Source organism: Rhinolophus ferrumequinum, chromosome 8 (genome assembly GCF_004115265.2).
Source record: "Rhinolophus ferrumequinum isolate MPI-CBG mRhiFer1 chromosome 8, mRhiFer1_v1.p, whole genome shotgun sequence".
NCBI lineage: Eukaryota > Metazoa > Chordata > Mammalia > Chiroptera > Rhinolophidae > Rhinolophus > Rhinolophus ferrumequinum.
This window is the reverse complement of record NC_046291.1, coordinates 62644636-62663656: the sequence shown is the minus strand read 5'-3', so window position 1 is coordinate 62663656 and position 19021 is coordinate 62644636. Positions and strand designations below refer to the sequence as shown.

General features: G+C 34.9%; 1 protein-coding gene across 22 annotated transcripts in view; it reads right to left on the bottom strand.

Moving 5' to 3' along the window:
- Positions 1 to 19021, bottom strand: part of BAZ2B (bromodomain adjacent to zinc finger domain 2B) — a 245977-nt gene that overhangs the window by 219067 nt on the left and 7889 nt on the right. For 16 of the 22 annotated variants that reach the window (XM_033112763.1, XM_033112772.1, XM_033112767.1 and 13 more), the window contains exon 2: positions 3687 to 3748. The exons of 5 other annotated variants lie outside the window; for them this stretch is intronic. The gene's annotated coding sequence lies outside the window, so the exon portion shown is untranslated. The remainder of the gene's footprint in view (positions 1 to 3686; positions 3749 to 19021) is intronic. One more of the 22 variants, XM_033112764.1, reaches the window with a different exon arrangement.

Below are 19021 nucleotides of genomic sequence, written 5' to 3'. Positions count from 1 at the left end.
TTTTTTGTTCCCACTATTTGATTTTCATGCCTAAGAAATCTTGTTTGTTCTGAAATCTATTAAGCCTATAACCTATCCTATTAAGGCTAGTAAGATTTCATACTGCATTTATATAATTTAACTAATTGTAATGTAAAACAAATGTAAAACTTTAATTTTAGAGGTGTGTGTTCAAGAAAGATACAATGATTTCTAATTAGGGAATTCATCCTCAAAGAAAAAGTACTCGTTGGCCCCCACAAAAAAGATTTTTTTTTAAAAATGTAAATGAATGTGAAAGTTTTAAGTTATTAAATGTTTACATGTATATGTATGTGTATCTTTTTTTATGATTTCCCATTTTGACTTTTTTGATTAAATGAAGAGCTATAAGCTCTGACTGCATTGGATAAGAAGTTTTTGTTCCTATAAGTTCTGCAAATAACAGAAGCCTTTTTTTTTTTAATTTAAGTATCCATATTAGAAAGATCATAAATGAAATAGTTAACATATCTTCCTTCCTCCTTAAATAAGAGTCTGTTTTTTTTTTTCTGACACTCGGAATCATTTAACAAAATCAACTAGATATTTGCAGTGCATTAGCTTTACAGCTACAATATAGTGATGCCCTCATTAAATGACCAAGACCTCGCCCCTAAGCTGAAGGGCACCCGCCAGACTGCTTCCAAGTTTTCCAGTTCTCTCTTATCAGAAGGTTTTTCAGCTGGGACCTGTTTGCTGCCTGCTGAATGCTTACTTAAAAATAATCTTTTCAACATCAGTGGCAGAAATAAAAGACTTTTTTCTTTTCTCTTTTTTTGTTTTGGAATCTACAATATTTATATTCTTTTTTATTTTTCTAATTTTATTGGGGAATATCGGAGGACAGTGTGTTTCTCCAGGGCCCACCAGCTCCAAGTAGTTGTCCTTCAATCTAGTTGTGGAGGGTGCAGCCCACCTGCCCATGTGGGAATCGAACTGGCAACCCTATAGTTCAGAGCTCGCACTCACCAAATGAGCTATCCGGCCACCCCTAAATGACTTTTTTCTTTACATGCCTACTTATTCCATATTTTCTTACCAAAAGTTATCTTTATATTGCTCACTCGGAAACTTTTTTTAAGTATGAGTAAGACAGACTTAATACTTAGAATTTAAATGTATTAAGTCATTTTTATGTGTGGTAAAGACGCAGGTTATTGTTTTTACAATGTAATGATTTATTCCACAATTCCAGCCTTAACATTAAAATGTCACATTAAACCTAAAAACCCATTGCCATTTAATTTTTACTTTTTTGAAGATGTAGAGTTTGCGGTAATCAGAATTAGAATTTTACATGTGGCACAGCGAAAAAGGATTTGAGAGGATCTCAAGAGTAAGTTATTTAACCCTTGAAAGTAATCTGCTTTCATTTTGTGACCCAAATAGTTTGTTTTGTTTTGTGTGTGTTTGTGGATGGTGCAAGGCTATATACAAATCTGCTCAGCAGAAGTAATCAAATCACCTAATTCCACGTACAATCCAGAATTTTTCTTGCTAATTACTAGTAAGCTTTTTATACAACTACCTTAAAAGTGTTAACTAATCTTCAGTTGAACAAGTTTATCAACTTTAGGCTTAAATTTCTTACTTTAAAGAAAATTAAGCAAGATTACTAATTATTCTTCTTTTTCTATATCCAAACAGCACTGGTGTAAATGAATTGCTCATTAAAAAACTTAACCAGATATTCTAAAGAATAACTAAAAATGCACTGAAAAATTAAAATTACTCAATATAAAATATACTTCAATTGGAATAATGTAAACTTTAAAACTAAATATGTAAATCAACGCATAAAAGTTTCAATTTAGATTTTCCGTGAACATTTTGATACTACAAGGTCTTACATGTGCAATGTTCCCTACTAAGAATACCACCTCTCTTCTCCTACATCTTCCACAATGCCAACAGAAATACTGTTCTAAAACCTAAATCTGACTTACTCTCATCATGCCTCACCCCTTTCTAAAAACTTAATAAAAAGAACCCACAACTTGAATGATACCCCTTTTCATTGCTCGTCTAAGCTTCACCTTCTAACATTATTTGCCAGCACTTCCTGTAATCCCTTAGTACTTGAAGCCTGCCTGTCCCTTACTGCTTTGCCCACTTGGACATACTTCAATTCAGTCTTCAAAAATCTGCTAAGATGTCAACTTTGTTTAACCACTAATAGTTATTGACTATGACTATATTACCAAGTTTAAGGTCTAGTGCTTGGTGTTAGAAATATGTAACTTTTAGATGAAAAGATGCAGTCCTTGCCCTCAAATAATGTAACAGTATGACTGTCTCTCTAAAACCTTACCCCTCTCATAGCTACCTCTAACTATTCCAATACACTTATTATACACTATTGTTGATTATTTACATGACTGTTTTCCCTATTAGTCTGTGAACAGGGAGAAAAGCAACTGTGTTATTCATCTCTATACTCTTAGCACCTAGTCAAATGAATTACCAATACTGGTTGCTCAATGCTGCAGTGAATTGTATTCAGTATATATAGCATGAGCAAAATAAAAGCCAACGAAAAGAAAATGTCTTTTACAGCCACACCTTGTCATTATATAAACATATTTAAAGGAGCTGTAATTTTAATCTACGGTATCAAAATATTAGATTTACCTATGAATTGTGAGTCATCTTAGCAAACAATAACTCCAAAATATGACTTGAGACCAGTGTTTCACAGGCGTTACTAATAACTGAATGGTCGGCTCCTCACAGGTGTGAGCTGCTCCACACCTCGCAGATGGTTAGCAGCATTGCTGGTCCTGCCCTCTCAGTGTCAGTCACTCCCTTCAGTTAGTGACAAATCAAAGCGTTCTGTTTTTTAAAATGCCCCTATGCAAATAATTCTCCCCTGAGATGAGAACTCCTGCTTAGTTCTGTGACTTTGTTTAACTTTAATTGCAATAAAACATCTAGCCCATAAAGAATAGTTGTATGCATCTCTAAAACTAAAAATTAAAATACACGTAAAATTAAAAATTCAATATAAAATCATTTCTTCAAATATGAGGTACATATTTAATATATTTAGCCACTCTAGCTTAAGGAGATATACGTAAGCAAAAGAGACTTAGCAGTCTATTTAAGTGTAGAAGGAAATAATAAAGTTAAACTTTTATTGGGGAAAAATAAGAAAATTTGATAACTACTAACACTATTATTTAATATGTGGATTAAAACTGGCACCACCCTTGGGGTTGAATGTTAGGCAGTTATGCATCACATGTGGTACCCAAGCTATCCTGTGGGAAGAGTGAATTCCACACTGTAGAACAGCTCACAGAGGTATCCTTACTCATTTGGTTAGCGTATTGTCCAGAATCACACTGTATAGGTCTATGGGAACTTGGATTTATAAATTATATTAACTATTTTAAACCAACTTTCACAAAATAAGAGTAGTTTAAAAAGATTCCTTCAAAAAAAAAAAAAATCATGGATTGAATATGCCGTAATCTGAACATTGTGTCCCCTAATATTTATGGTGAAACTCTAACCTCCAGTGCGATTGTATTAGGAGGGAGGGCCGTTGGGGGGTGATTAGATCCTGAGTAAGTTTAATGCCCAATAAAAGAGGTCCCAGAGAGATAGATCCCTTGCACCCTCCACCATGTGAGGACCAGAAAAGATGGCTACGGTCTACGCACCAGGAAGGGGGCTCTCACCAGACTCAGAATCTGTCAGCGCCTTGATCTCACAGCCTCCAGACCTGTGGGAAATAAATTTCTGCTGTTTATATACCACCCAGTCTATGGCATTCTGTTAAGCAGCCCAAAGGTACCAAGACAATATAACACTAGATAGAATCACAAAAAAACAACATGAGAATGCCAAAGCTGACACTTCTACTTCCAGTTATGAGCTACATTATGCAGAGAAAGCAAGTATGCCTCAGCCAAAAATAATTATGAATTTAACAATAAATGATTTGGAATATAGAAATCTACTATTATTGATAACCATCAGCCTAAGTGTTCAATGCACTTTAAGAAACTGGCTAATAATATAAAGCCTTCATCATTAGCAAAATATTTTAAGATACTATTTAAACCATCTTTATCTCATTTTCATTTTTATTTATTAGTATATTGTATATCCTACATCATACATTAGAATATAAGTAAATTTATGTAATTCATAAACAAATATACATATATTGGTGATCTATGATCTACAACATTTTTAATGATAGGGAAACATAATCAAAACAGTTTAAATAACATTATTATAGAAGATTGGAGCCTAAATATCATGTAGCCTAAGAAGAATTTCCCAGACCTTAAAGTGAACCAGATTTAAAGACAATACTAAAAGAAAAGACACTCAGTAAGAAGCAACTATTGTTAATCATCCATTGAAAGAAAAACCAATTAAAAGTCCTTTGAAAATAAACAAAAATAATACCTTTGGGAAAATATTTAATATACAAATTGAAAATTTTAAAGGCAGAAACCAGAGGAAAAACAGCTTTAACTTAGGTTTCTAAAACGAAAAAATTCGAAAAAGTATACTATTTCTTAATTGCAAAAAAAGGAAAAGAACTAAAGAAAGCAAACTTCGAGCAATCTCTAAAAGTTTATCTATTCACAATGTGAAAATTAATAAACAGAAACCTCATTTAAAATGGAGTTGGGAGGCTAGAAGAGAGACCTCTCACACACGTGCACTGCTGACGCTAAGAGAAGAGACTTACTTTGCCTCTCCTACATGACTACCTGGGCAGGAGAAGAAAAGATTCCTCCTTGTCCAGCCAATGGGAGACTGCCAAAACATTTTGCCCACGGTAGGCTTACATCAAGCAGTATCAAATCTCATTCACTAGAAAACATGTATTAAAATAATACCTATGAATGAAAAGCACATTAAAACACTTAAAAGTATAACAGTATGGAATGGATAGTAGTCTAACCATTCGCAAGAATGAAAAACTCTTTTCCAAGCTATCAGAAAAGCTCTTTCCTAATACCTTTCTAGGCAAATGAACAAGTCTGAAGCAAATGACAGTTCAGTTCCAGGCTTTTTCCCCTCTAGTCAACAGGCTCACTTTGCTTTCATATTTCTATTAAAACAGGAATTGTAATGGGACAAAGCTAACTACAGGCGAAGCGTCAGAATGCTCATTAATTTCAGTTGCTGCCTGTCTTGCAAGTTCCTTGGTCCATTTCTGTTTCTATGGTAACATAGGTAGAATTCAGGAAACAGAAACAAACGCTTTAAGGTCATAGTTAGGTGGGGAGAGTCAAGTATTGAATGGCATATACAGTGATTTAATTTTAAGAAAATAACCTGAAATGTAAAAAGAAGGGAATCACAACTCATATAATCTTAAAGATACTCAAAGAGAGAAACATGCCAGTGCAGTATTTTTCCCTTGATTGTTTTCATGGAAAAGTATTTACATCTTACTTATAACTTTTCTAAAAATTTCATTCCACTCCTACTGAGGGTGGCCAAACACCAAAACAAAAACAAAACCTAAAAATCACCAAATGCCCAGACTCACTTTCTAGTAAAAAATTCACAGTACTAGAATTAAAGCTTTTAAATTGAATAGCATATCTTGTGATTCTAATTAGGACTTATTTTAGACTTTGATTGTCTTTGAAAAGTTGATTCTAATAGGACCTTTTAAGTCGAGCAGAAGCAGCTCCATTTAAAAGTAAAAATAAACCTTTCGTTAATACTCATATGAACCTTTCATATATATGTATTGTCTTATACGAATATAACATATTCGTGTCTGGAATGGAAATTTCTTCAGTAGATTTTCCAAGTACTTCTGAGGTCATCTTAAGTTTATGAGTATCCCAAATTATGACTTCATTAGGTCCTTTAAGTGGTTTATTCTTTTCCAAGTTGCTTTACGTTGAACATTTTTTTCTTCCTCTCTCACAACATTGTCACTCCACGAAGTCCATGTCTCTGTCTGTGTCTGTCTCTCATCACTCACTCAGGGGGAAACAAGCTTCCGTGTCAGAAGCAGCACTACGTAAATGACCATGTGACAAAGAAACGCGAGGGAGGCCTCCTGCCAACAGCCAACAGGAAACTAAGGACTGCCAACACCCATGAGAGCGTGGTGGCAGAGTCTCTGCTCTCAGCGGAGCCTCAGTATGACTGACTGCTGTCCCACCTGGAAGTTTGACAGACACCTCATGAGAGATCCTGGGTTAAAATCACCTAAGTCCATCCCACATCCACAGAAACTGAAATAAATATTTGTTGTTTTAAACAGCTAAACTTTATTTTGCTAAACAGAATTAGATAATAAAGTATCTTATTCACCTTATTTCCTCCCATCCCAACTCTAAGAGTTCCTTACCTAGAGTAAATGACAAAGAAAAGCATTAAAATGTAATGCAGGTTGGACAAAACTCATACCAAAAGTGTTTTCTCTACTGCTAAGGGAAACAGAAAAAATTAAGCCCCCACCTCCATGTAACAACTGAAATACTAAAAAGAAAATAAATGTTCATTTATAAAGCTATGATGTGATAAACTGTAAAAAATCAGAAAACAGAGAGTATGTCCAAAATCTACATTAAGGTTCTATCTACCACGATTTTCCTCAAGTGAACATACAAACTTTGGCCAAACTTTTACATGTTATCTTTTTCTACAGACAATCTGTAATGTTCCTCTATTTAGTTCTTGCATCCAAATCTTATCCCTCTTCGTAAGAAAGTTGCTAAGAGGAAAAACTGTGAAATATTTTAGCAAAGGCAAAAAAAAAAATTACCAACACCCTACCTAGGACATCTTACCAAGTTACCTGTGCCTTTCACTTTTGTGTATGTGTGAGGTAAAAATATGTATGACATCACATTTACCATTTTAACCATTTTAAAATGTACATTTCAGTGGTATTAAATATATTCACAATGTTATGCAACAATCGCCACCATTTCCAGGCCTTTCATTTTCTTTAAACTAAAATTCCCAGAGAATAAAAAAATTAAACTCGTAATATGTAATATTTTAAATGTGCACTAGAAAACAAAACAAATACTAATAAAAACAAAGTAAGGACCTTTCTAGAACCCAAGTTTGCATAATTAAGGCAAATCTTTGATAAATTAGACTAATTTAATAAATTTGCTTTTTAAAAAGTTATGGCTTTAACCAAACAAGCTAACATTAATCCCATACAATGGTTACAATTTTGAAAAATATAAGTTTCTATGTTCAAATAATCGAATCATTACTCTGGCTAAAATTTTTATTTCAACAGTAACTATGTTCTGTACCAGACAGCTTGAAGATAATTTTCAAGACCTTTAGGTAACCTAAAACCTTGGACCGATATTACATTGAGTTAATTAAACAATTATTAAATACCTAGATAATTTTTAAGTAATATACAATACTGAAACATTGATTACTAAGCATAGTTTTAAGCTTATATACTTTTGCTTCTTATATTAATATTGACAAGCTATAGTTCTGGGTCATGTTAATGGAAGCATCCATTTTTGCCACTGTAAGTATAAAAGGGATATGTGTGACTGTAAAAAGTCATGTTATGTGTGTTCCTGAGTTCTACTCAGTCTACTAAAATGCTGGTATATGGCAGACAGACCTCAATATCCACCCCAAACATTTCTCTCTGAAACAGAAATAAGCTTGGTTAAAAGTTACAACCAACGTGAGTGGTTGAGACTATGCTAGGGACAATAGTGACAGAGAAGGACAGCTGGCTATACGCTTTTTTTTTTTCTTTAATAGCTTTGTTGTAAAGGAAGGATTCTAGGGGGTTTGTGGTCTCCTGACCCCTTTCCACTCTTAGAACTTATTGAGGACTCCAAAGAGCTTGTATCTTATGTGGATTATAGCTACCAATATTTACTATATTGAAAATCAAACCTTAGATACTATTTTAAATATTTATTTATTGATACATTTGAAGACAGCAATAATGAATGCATTGCATACTACTGTAAGGTGTTAATAGTAAGTAAGATAAATAACATCTTACTATTGTTTCGAAAATAGTTCTGACCTCATACATTCCCTCAGAGAGAACCACTGGCCTCACGTAAAGTATCCATTTGCTCCAGAATATGGAAGATGATAATGAAGAACCTAACTTGGAAAGTGCATTTTATTTGCCTTGATTTATAGTAGCCAATTCTAAAAAGAAGCTATGAAACATTTTAAATTTTAGCGATTTCTTTCAATGTTGATGGGCTTGCTTCCTTTGGGCGTACTGACTAATACCTTCATCTTCAATAAGAAAGGCTATTCCATAGCTTCTATGGAATGTGCCTAAATAGAAATCTCGTGTCCTAAGGAATAATATTCTGTGCTTTAAGCTGACTTTATTACATCCTTGATTATCTACAGCAAAGAAAAAGAGAAAAACAAAAGAATAAAGGTTCCCCTCATCTATGAATCAGGGGTTAAAGAGAAAAACCAAAGCCCCAAAATGGAGTCATTTGTACTAACGCCCATGATACTAACAGCTAAGATACTGAATCCAGATTTAAAAGCTGACCTAATTGCTGTTTCAACCTTCTCCAGGAATGTAATCTTAATCAGTTGGTCTGGAATTTTCTGGTCAGTACCAATGAGGTAATCGGTCACATGGGCCCTCTCTATCTTCCCCAAGGGAAACTGAGGCTATCTGCCTGATAAGACCACCATCTTGCCCTAAGGGAAAATAACCTTGCCTGAAACAAACCTTCATTTATTTTGCTAATAATTTTCTTGTCCTGTCAGTTTCTGCCTATAAAAGCCTTCCATATTGTACATCTTCTCAGAGCACCTCTCTACTTGCTAAATGGGATGCTGTGTGACTTATGAATCACTCAATAAAACCAATCCAATCTTCAAATTGATTGAATGTTCATTCTTTAACACAGCAAAACTATGATCTTCTATGTTTATTTTTATTGTTACTTTCGTTAAATAGGTAACCAAGTATTGTTTCTCAGGCACCCAGGATTCTATTTTAATCAAACCCCAAATCTTCTAACAAGTCTCAATTTTCTCATTCTCCTAATCATACCCTAAATATAGAAAATATAAAACGTTTTTTACAATATTTTACGCTAACACTATCTGTGAGATTTCCCAGTGTGCCTCAAGAAAACCAAAAAGATTTGTTACTTCACCTTATAGAAATATAGTTGCTAGAAAGAATTAGGTTTGTTCGATATGTTACTACTGTAAGAACACATGGAAAATGTTGCCAACATATTCTTTCCTAGATTGAGTTTGTATAAGTAAAATGTTATAAACATAAATATTCCAGAAATTTTGTTTTGTGAGGAGTCCTTGGAGATGTGGCAGTGCTGTCACCCTCCATTATATTTTTATCTTCAGGGGAAAATACTGATCAAAATTTTCATGGAATAGTTACATACTATACCCCAATAGAAAACTTTATACTCCTCCATCCTGATATTATGAATTTGAATAACAAATTAACCACAGCCTTTAAGTCTATTTTCCACAGACAGCTTTTGTTTTACTCTGATGGTAACTTTACTCTGATGGTTTCTTAAAAACTATGCAACAAGCTATCGGCCAGAGTTTTTGTCTCCAACAAGGGGAAGGATTGTACCAGGTACTTCAAACTATTAATATTTCAAAAAATAGAATATCAGCACAGAGTGCTAGGGTGACATCTCTCAAACAACTTTCCGACTATCTTTTGACTGTGTCAAGATTTCCAGGACCCTTTTCAGTCTAGAATCAGACACCTTCATAACAGTAGACAGCCAACCCAAGCTCCAGAGAAACAAACAAAATTACGCAATATGTAATGAATTGACGATAGAAAATTTGATTGGAATATTATTGGTATTGTTTTAATGTTCTATTTTCCTTCATGTTAAACTGTCTACAACCACAACAATTTAGTAAACTCTGCTTCTGTAAACCAAAATGAAACATTTAAAAAATAGCATCTGATTCTCACTAACCTTCAGAATTCAGAAACTCTTCAGAGAATCTCCTTTTCATGGCAATAAAAATGTTGCATATATTCAATAGTAACTTGATCTTTTTATCAGGATATAATTGGACAAACTTAAAGTTTTACCTGGAGTGTCACATTTGAGAACAATGGTCACTTAAACAGGTATGACAAGGTACTTGTTAGGAGCTAAGGTTGGCTTTATTACAGATCCAATGCCTATAAAGCCCTACCAGGAAAACTGGTCTGGTCCCTGGCTTACAGGGCCTCAGCCTTACAGGTGATAAGATCACTCACTTCCTGGCAGGCCAGGAACATTAAGAAATTTGAGGGATATTTAAGGATACCACTGTAAGTAAAATCTAGTAGTGTAGCTTTTAAATGTCCTAGCTGAGATTCCTTATGAAAAGTTACAGTCAGGGTAATTTCGTAGCCTTAGTAGTTATACAATGGTCTATAGGCTTCAGATATGCAAAAACAAACTCAAAGAGCCCTATGTGGTGAACACTCTTACTGCGCCTATGAAAATAACCACCTATACCTCACAATGAGACAGCCTTTTTTAGAGATCAAGAAAAATCCTTAAGCTTATTACGATCACATCCCTTTATACATGTACCAAAACCCTTTTTTCTAAACAATTCAAACATAAATATAAATTCCCAAAAAATCTTAGGAACATATGGTTAATAATTAAGAATATACAAATTAAAATGAAATCATTCCCATTAACAAATACAATGAAAAGTCCAGTGGCAGGAGTATAAAATGGTACAAACTATTCTCAGAAGCATTTTTGGATACGTGAAATGAGCCTTATTAAAATCTGAGTAAGATAGCATCCATTCGCAGAATACCTCCTAAAAATTCACCAAAAAAGACCAAACCTAGTGAGTGAAATGCCATCATCAAAGAAGCCAGGAAAAATAACATTATAACAAGACTCTGATTCTATACACATATGCCAAGAGTACCACAAAGTGCAGTGGTCCTCTTTTAGGAAATAAAGGAGAATATTCTGGTATGTCCCAACCTATAACTTGCAAAACTGAAGTTTAGGGACATGGAAGACCTGGAGGCGACACAGACATCACAGAGGTCGGGACCCATGTTCACACAGCAAAAAGACATCAAGGGCTACCATTTAGCCTCATTGTTTTAATTTTCCTCGAGCTGTTATTAGAGTTGAAAAGGAGCCAGCTTTGCAGGTGATGATCAAATATGACTAAGCAGACATAAGTAAGCACTGACTCGCCGTACAAAATCCATAATCCACAGTATTACAGACTGGTCATCCTCCTCTTCCCCATCTGCAGGTATGCCAGGCGCTCCCTAAAGCAGAGGAACTATTAAAAATCAAAAGTTGACACTCACAGGTAGGATCACAGGTGCACCCAACAGCACAGATCTCAAGAGATTCAGAGAAAAAGTTCTAGGAGAAAATATATTCAAACTATATTTCCTGTTACTCAGTTCACCATGATGCTTATGCCAAATATTAAAAATGATCAACATCTAAGAATTTTTAAGAAAGTATCCTAGGTTACAAGAGGTAAAAACAAAACAACAAAAAATTGACAATGCTTTAAAAAGCTGACCTTTAGTTATCTAGTTCAACATTCCTCATAATAGAGATTTTAAAGTATACAAATGGAAATGTACTATAGATAACAAGTGATGATGGCAGGTGGGGCCTTAACATGGGCATTAAAGAACAGTTTTACTAGCAAAAAGGCAAATATCAGACAAATGACAAAAGAGAAATACAACAGGTTAAGATACTGAAAAATGCTCACTCTAGTTAGTCACAGAAATGCAGATTAAATTAAGGTACAATTTTTTGCAATGGACTTGGCAAGAACTAAAAACGATGAATATACCCAATCCAATGAAAGTGTAGTAAAATAGGTATGGTTATATATTGCTAGTGAGATATAAACTCAAAATCCTTTCAAAAGCCAAGTTCATAACATATGTATGAAGAGCCTTAAAGTATCCCAAGCCCTTAACCCAGAAATTGGGATTTCTAGGAATTTAGTCTATAAAAGAATGCAAAACAACAACAAAAGCATTATGCATAAAAATGTTCATTGAAGCATTCTGTATAAAGGTAGGAAGGAAGGAATCAATCTATCTACATGCACAAGCATGGGCTCCTCTATCAGCACTCCGCTGGGACACAAGGGAAGAAGCAGATATGGGGAGGTAGAGGGTTGGGAAAATGTCACAAAAGCAACTCTTCACGAAGGTATTAGAAAATATGCAGATTGTACCAAGCACAAACAGGAAACAAGAAGTGCATACAGGGTACATCAGGTGAGAAAGCATGGAGTCATGAAGGCCTATTACTCAGGGACCCATAACACGTATGGTATGTCTCTAATGTATTCAGGACGTGCTGCCGCCTCCCATCTCGCAGTGCTTTTCAGAAACTGGAGTTTAGCAGTGGTATAAACACATACAGAACAATAAACACAAACACAAATAAAAAATACTAGGCTGACTGGATGTGATTGCTCATCTATATGTAGTGTGATACACCAGGAGGGAAGTAGAAGGGTTTTAAAAAACAGATGACAGTGTGTATTAAGCTAAACTCATCGTAATACAGGTATGATGTATTTATTAGAAAGAATATCTAACACTGGCAAGTGGTAAGCCCCAGCCAATCTCTAATTCTCACTGTCTTCGTCTGAAAAGAAGGAAATAAGTGTTCAACTACATCAAATTATTGTTATAGTTACACGAAATAGATTTGAATGTAAGGCAATCCAATCTGCGACCTCCCCAAACTAGCTCAACCCCATTCCTTTAAATTATTATGTACCTCATATTTATCCTTCTGCCCATGCACATTGCTATTAGTCTAGTCATTACCACCCGACAGCAATTTCTACAATAAATCGCGGGTCTTTCTTTGAATAGCCTCTTCTTTCTATCCATTGAACAGATTAATATCAACTCTATCTTTCTAAAACAACTTTTTAATCATGTTCCACCTCTGCTTAGGAAAAAATCTATTAGCCAACCTAAATTCCCCTTTCCAACTTTATCTCCCATTACTTTCAAATAAATTTTAGGTAGGTTTCCCTCTATCCTCTCCTTTGCTCAGGTTCTAAGATAAAATACTGTCTACTACTTCTTTTAAAGCCCAAGTGAAGTTTCACCACCTCCTTGAACCCCTTTAATTCCAAACCCATATTTTTTTACATTTTTGGGGATATCAATAGCAATACTTAAGCACATGAACAATCCTGAACCATGCTACCTTCATATACAGTATAGACTCACCTTATTGGGGGGGGAGAGTAGTGTGGGTAGTTGCTAGTATTAAAATAGAGTAAATATTATCTTTGACATAGACCACACTGGAGACGAATATACTGTTTCTCACTCAGTAAATCCAACAGAGCCACTTTCACTGCCAGTTCTAGATACCCATAGCTGGCCTGCATTTAGGAGGTATGATACACACAAAAAATATTTATATTAAGACCTAAGAGCCACAATTAGCGTGAGATGCTCACGCCCTGAGAGCTACCAGGAGCAGAGCACCTGACTCATGCATCCTACCTAGAGCATAGTTCACTGAGTAAAAAATAGTTCTTAAAATTGTTTTCCTTCCCCATTCCCAATTTTTTCCTAACATAAATAATGGAATTTCCATGAGTTGAAAGCACAAAAGATGAGACTTCACTGTATGTATATCCATCCTTTCTAAGTAAATTATGAACTCCTGGAGCATAGCATGGGGTCATGTATTTTAGTTGGGGCATCTTGAATTGTTTCTAGTTATGAAGAAATAGAGATGCTGACCTGATTCTTGTTCTCAATTTAATGATCAATTAATTAACTAATCACTACTGCCTAATATGGAACTATTAGCACATCACAATAGTGCCAAACATGAGAAATTAATAAGTGATTTTTTTGTTTCCATGGATAACTACAGGATTATTTTTAGCTCCCTTGTGAAGGGCTGAGATTACAAATATGGAAACAAACATACCAGCTATGTGTGGTTAATGTAGTTGGTACCCAGTGGACCTCAGCTACAATGTATCAAATGATACCCACTAGAATAAAATATTTGCAAAAAATCGCCAAAAAAAAAAATGACTTATTTCACAAAAGATGTCTCCCATTAAAATAAAAAAGGTCAAATTCAAGGTACTATATGTCAAAAACAGATTTCACAAAATAAATGAACAAACAAAGCAGAAACCAACTCAGATACAGAAAACATTTTGGTGTTTGGGAGATGGGAGGGGTGTTGGGGAGTTGGGTGAAACGGGAAGGGACTAAGAAGTACAAATCCGTTGTTAACAAAATAGGGGTATGTAAAGTACAGCATAGGGAACATAGTCAATATTGTAAAAACTATGTATGGTGTCAGATGGCTACTTGATTTATTGGGGTGATCACTTCATAAGGTATATAAATGTCTAATCACTATGTTGAAACTAATATAACATTGTATGTCACCTGTAATTAAAAAATAAAAAAATCATTTTTTTAAAAAGGGAAATTCTGGTCACATTCTATTTAGCTCCCCCCCCCACCCCCAGCATGCCTTGCTCCTACCTGCCCATTTCACACATAGTACAAAAGCATTTACACATTCTTTAAACAAATTCTTTTATGAGTTTTGGCAAGTATATCCATGCACACACTTTCTGGAGAGGCAAGGGGAAAGAGAGCTTTTTTACCTAACCTGCCAAAGTTACTACATGTTCTCTTCCTGGACCAACTGTTTACTGTTTACACAGCCCTTCTCTAACCCTTTCACTTCCTACTTCAAATCCCCAAGGTATGATTATAGATAAGAGTTATTTTCTCAACAAGTTTGCAGAAAATAATAATGACAATGCACAGGAATTTAATGCTAAGATACTTAAACCACAATGGAGAAAATCTTGATACTTTCCAAGAGGACTCAATTATATAACAATGTTACAACCTCTTAACCCCATTTAAAAACTTTCTTTAAAATTGTCTGTCTCCTCTTTTTGTTGTTGTTATTACTCACCTCCTCACAATTCCTTTAGCTCAGCCTAACCACTTTTAAAATAAGAGATCGGATTTAAAATAAGAGAACTTCTGTCGGTTACTTTGCCTCGCAGACCCTATTTCTTTCAATATGCTACATTAACAAGCCATAAAAGGAGAAATACATCATCAGTGACTTACAGGCTGCTCCCTGATTTTTTCAGATGTCCAAGATGGGCTTTGCTGCTTCTGTCACCATAATGGTTTATGTTAACAATAATCTTTTTCCCAAGGAAGTGCAAAAGTATGTTTTAACAACCATGTCATCATGAAAACCGGAAAAGATAATAAGCAGGGCTTCTCTCTAAACTCAGACACTAAATAGCCTTCTATTTCCACTCATTTCCACCTTTCATTTACCTCAAAACTCATTATCATACCAGACATCAAACAATGATCATGCAAAGCGATTACGATAGAAATTTGAAGTGATTATATAAACATTTTAAGGTTTTCTTCTGCACATTTCTTGCAAGTAAAGGTTCATCACACTATTGCAAATAAGAAAAATTAAACAAATTTCGTTATCTTAATGCAGCAATAATGAAGCCAAGAAAAGTCTAACCACTGATCTTGTTCATTTGTGTTTGAATTTTTTTTGACTCTTTCTTTTTAATACTATTTTTAGTGGGATTTCTATTATTAGTGAAATTCAGTACAAAGGTAACCAAGCAGGGGCTATGAATTTTGTTGCTTCGGATATTCCAATTTTGGGCAGTCTTGCCAGTCTGTCTTGTTTCATCCAAAGGAACTAAAAGGTGGAAAGGAGTTTTCCTGAGTCAGTCATCAAATCCCCGTGAAGGCTAGTTCCTCGCCACCAAAGTTAGAAAAGGGCAACAGAGATGGTATCTTCCCTACTCCCTGTGGCCAGCAGGTCTGACCATGCATTAGGTTTCAAGAAAAACCATTTATAAAAGCACAGAAGAAGTGAGAAGGGAGTGGTTCTGGTTAATCTCACATGAAACACGGTATTTGAATAACTGACCAGAAAGGGCAGTTCTGTCGCTTTTTACCTGGCCTTCACAAACAAGCCTATCACTGAAATGGATGATTTGCAACTGATTAACCCATCTTCTCCGGAGAAAGCGAAGCAGTCAATTTTGAAAGCAATGGGAGAAAAAAAGTAGGATCCCATGACATTTCTTTTCCTCCTGGGAAAAGAGGTGTCGATTGGGGTGACCTCAAAAAGGTGGCAGGACCACTCCAGATGCCCTGTCGCCCTATCTTTAATTTATTTGTCTTGTAGAGAACTCATGCTGTCCTTTATTGGATCCTTTCTTCCTGGTCTCTAAATATCCAGTTTACACATTCTTCTTGGTCTAATTCAGTGCTACTTAAACCAAAGAACCTTTTCTAATGATTCCAACCAGAAGTCATCTCTGCCCTATTCTGAGCTTTTAAACTTTTATCCAGTCTTCCAAGACTAAGCTTGAAGACAGCATTCAGTATACAAGTTATGAATGAAGGTAGCTGTCACCCTTTCCCCTATTATCAGTACTAGGACAATAAGTGTATTAAATACCTGTGGTTGTCCTTAGTGAGTCAATTCATTTTTCAAGTAATGGCTAAATTTTTTCTATTTCGTTGGGTTACTAATGTTTTTTTTCAATTGAGTCCATTACCTCATATTTAGTTTTATCTAAATATAATTATCTGTTGCGGGGAGAACCAGAAAAGGTAGAAAAAATCCCAAACCTTCATTTTGGTAAAAATCTAAGGATTTTCCATGTGATCTATCAAGAAGTGGGGGAGGAAGGGGAACTAGATTTATTTGAATTTTACTTCCTTTTATTTTCTCAGGTTATTCCGTGATGATATGCTATAGAGCAGGGTGATAACTGAAAGGACAACAGTCAAAGGGAGAGAAAAAAATGGCATACAGTAATTCACAAAATGACTAACATAACCTCAAATGTCAAGTTAACTGTACATATAAAGTTATTAGCCTACGCAACTCAAAACTAAAATGTAACACATCGTCCTTTAATAACCTTTGAATTTATTATTTAGAAAAAGTACAGCTTACTATCATCTAGATTACATTTGGCCATATATTCTGTTATATTACCAACATATCCAGCCATTTGTGAAGCCAAGAAAGAGTAAAATGTACTCTTAGCACTGGTACTCAACCTTGAAGTGCTAAAAGCTACTTTATCATCTAGTGAGAGGACAAACACACGCATGCACATGTGAACCTAACACTAGGTTGTGTGGAAAGCTCAGCATAATCACCACCCTTGTAAATCATTACTCAGGTATCCACTTATTTTAACATACACAAATCAAGGCAGAGCTCCCTGTGATTCCTACTTACAAGGATATCTGAAATCACATTTAACATTCTCTCCTCCCACTCTTCTCATTGAAAGCTTGGAATACAGGTTTACTCCTCTCCTTTCAGTCCCACTCTGCTGCACAACATGCAGGAAACTATCATAGCTGGACTAGCTGACACATATCATTTAAATACTATAAGGGCACAGCTGTGCTTAATATTCCACAAGTGACCCCAAAAAGCAGAAGAGACTTCTCATTAGATTCCTTCTAAAAAAGTAGAGTATTTTCTAGTTTTAGGATTAGCATTTTTCTAATCCAATGATAGTTTCTTGTTGATTTTCCTATTTTTCACTTACACACTCATAAGGTACACGGACTGTCCCTTTCCTACATATTAGATGAAATTCTTTTACGGGCTAATCAATCACAATTTATTGCTTGTGTTGTTTCCTAAAACTATATGTAGCTAGTAAAATATACATTTAATAATATTTTCAGTTATGTACCTAAGGACAAAATCATAAAACATATTTTCCAGAAAGTACAATGATTATATAATCTAGGTTTGTTTGGTTTTCACGAAGATGAGCTATATGATGGGTAATACATTATTGACCTTTCACACTTGGTTCCTTCAAAGCATCTTCATTTTACTCAGCATTTAGTTTAAATTAAATATTTAAAATTGAAGCTGTTCTATGTTGCAAACACAGCTAAAATGAAGAGCTTCTGTGGCAGCAGTGACCAGATTCTAAATGCAGGTAGATCAATAAAAAAAAAAAAAAAAATTCCACCAAGCACAGGCTCCATGTGTGAGTGGAATGGTTTATAATAGCTTGCAAATGACTATGTGCTTGCTGTAACCAGCTGTTCTTAAATTATGAATATGCAACCAATTCATGTTAAAGCCAAATCCCAGCACTATTTCTACAGAGAAATCCCAGTAGTTTTGCTTGTTCTACATGTTAGCTCTGTTAAGGATACAAATAGCAGTAAGCTTCCGAACAAATAGGACCAAACTATTGGCATTTCATGCACTGGGTCCATTATCACAGCAGGGGATGTCAATCATCAGTACATTCCTATAACAGCTCAGGCAATATGACAATGATCTCGAAGGAAAAAAAAAAATAAAAATCTCTGCAGCATACTCAAAGTCCTGACAACCTAATGCTTTCGTACTTCAGCCAATCAGAGTGCCAGACCTGGCCTACTAGAAGATTTGCATCAAGCTTGAAACATTCAAAAACATCAATCATAAAAACAAAGACAGGACATTGAATTATACAGTATTAACCTCCAGGGTTTGCATACAAAGACCTTAGATTTATTTATGTCCCAGCAAGTTAAGAGCTTCAGAACACCGTTCTTTACACCAAACTGACTGCCAATTTGATGAACCTCTCTGCCCTCAGCAGGAGTGCACCGTCTTTGATTAATGAGTGCATGCTTGTGGAAAAGTGTTAAGAGGAGAAAACAGGAAAAACACACAATTATGTCTACACATAGCTTAAGCATCAATGCAATAACTATCTTCAAACCAAATGCTCCTTTTTCCTTATACATACACACACATGTGAACACAAACATTTGTAGAGGTTCTTATCTATATATTATCTTCATTATTAGTATCATTGCTAACACAATTTTTATTTTGAATGAAAGGCATTCAAAAACCAGTGTACATGCCAAATTTCATAAATTATAAAAACAACTACTTTAAAAGCATTGATT